We start from the raw sequence: 2,090 nt of genomic DNA, 5'->3' as shown, positions 1-2,090 counted from the left end.
GGCTCGGCAGAACTTTATTTCACAGTGCTACCTAGCGGTTTCTGGAATAAACGATCAGTTCGTCAAAATGTGCTTGCACACAACCTCAATGCGAAGTAAATACAGGCACGTATAAAATCTAAACCTCCACCACTGCCTGAGATGGGTAGGAACTATGTATTTACACTGCGGGGGGAAAAAAAGAAAGAAAGAAAAACATGTAAGAATACTTGCAAACTAATCCCAAGCATTTCTGACGGGATATTCACACACACAGGCGCATCAACAACCCCATCCCAACCTCGCGCAGCTGTACTGAATACCAGGACAGGCAGCACTTTTATTCAACAACCAGAATTTTCCTCCCTCACCATTGCTGGGGATTAGCATAGGAACACAGAGCTAGTGGCATTCACGGCCCTTCAAGAGACTGTCCCTCCACTTTCCATCCTCTCTGACAGCATCAAGATGTTAATGCCAGACTCGGTGATCAGATTTTCCCAGATTTCCTGCCAGCATGAGGACACTCATCAGAAAGAGCAACAAATCCTTCTCCCATCCAAAAATCCTTCCTTGCTCCTCTCACACTTTCCTTTGCCCCACAACAGCCAGCTGCCACTGTCTTCTGCGCAGCCCAGCGTCACCTCCTCCCTGCCTCGCATCCGCCAGTCTGTATGGACCTGTACGTTGATCTGCCCACTCTGCAGCCTGGCCGCTGCCCTGTGTCTGCCCACACAGAATTGTCACAGCACTACCCGGGTGCCTCGGTTCAAGATTTAGGTGCCAACAGCAGCACAAATAAATGAAGTCCTGTTAAAAACTGACTGGGCAGACCAAGAGCCAAGCCTGGCAGGATTCAGTGGAAGACGTTAAACCCGCATATGAGACACAGCTGCTGGACGTGACACTTTTCCCATATTTAGAAAGGGGAGAATGGTACTTGCTTCCCCGGGCAATGCTTTATGATCACCAGATGAAAGGAGTCATGTAAGTACTAAGTAGTATTAATAGTCACAGGCGTAATATATATATATGAGAATAATATAGTCAAACAATACTTAACAGTTATTTCCAATAGCAACATTTGTATAATGCCATTGACACTCAACTGCTGATAAGTTGGACACACTTAAGGAATTTTAATAAGCCTTTGAAAAGGTTTAACTGATGTGAATTAAGCCCTGAGATAATTCAGACGCAGAGCTATCGTTCTTCAGTTAAAAATAATTGATCTTGAATGTAAACGTCACGTCTTACGCTCTAGTGTACACAAGCAAAGAAAATGTCATGTGTCACCAGCAGCTTCTGGGGCTGATGAACACGTTTCCACAGCACCTCTGAGCCGTGGCTGGACCGTGCAAGGGACCCCGCAGCTCCGGTCACCCAGGGGAGCTTTTCTCCGGCAGGGCCACAGACAAGGTACCTCACAGGAGAAAGATTCAGATACGTTAATTAAAAATACACGTGTGGTTCTTACTACAGCAACTCTAAATGCAGAGCCCTAGGAACTGTGGGTCAGTGCAGAAAGGACTCCTAACATCTTTTGGCTTTAATCCACAAAAATAGCTCTGCTGCCACTCCCCTCCTGCAAAGGCAAAAGCAAAGTCTTCATCTAGAGTTTAGTACTGAACACAAAAGCGTTTTCTTCTGGAGAGGAGTACTCTATATTTACTGCTTGTTGTTGCAGGCTTCGTGCTTCCCTAACTGGCGAGCCCTCTCCCGAAGCTCGCTCTCTGGTTTGGAATCCTCTAACAGACACGTAATGTAATGTCTTCTTGACAGGGTGATAAGAGCAGAAGCTCTTGCTGAAATCTGCAAACCTAAACATCCACCCACATCTTTGTAGAAATTAATTAACTCGCAGTAAAGGAAATGTAAATTCCCCTTGCTGTCTTTCAGTGTCACCAGTACCCTAATTTCTGCAAAGTTATTTACCTGTGAAAGTACTTTAGTCTGTGAAGGATCAGGAACTAAGTTTGGGTCAAAGTCTGCAATTATCAGATACACTGGTGCAAAGACAAAACCATTTTCAACAAATCTGAAGATAAAGAGAATTATGGGGTTTTTCTTTTCTGACTCTCCCCCCCCTTTTTTTTTTTGGCTGGTTGGTT

The sequence above is a fragment of the Buceros rhinoceros genome, unplaced genomic scaffold (genome assembly GCF_000710305.1).
Source record: "Buceros rhinoceros silvestris isolate BGI_N320 unplaced genomic scaffold, ASM71030v1 scaffold18506, whole genome shotgun sequence".
NCBI lineage: Eukaryota > Metazoa > Chordata > Aves > Bucerotiformes > Bucerotidae > Buceros > Buceros rhinoceros.
This window is presented reverse-complemented; position numbering follows the sequence as displayed.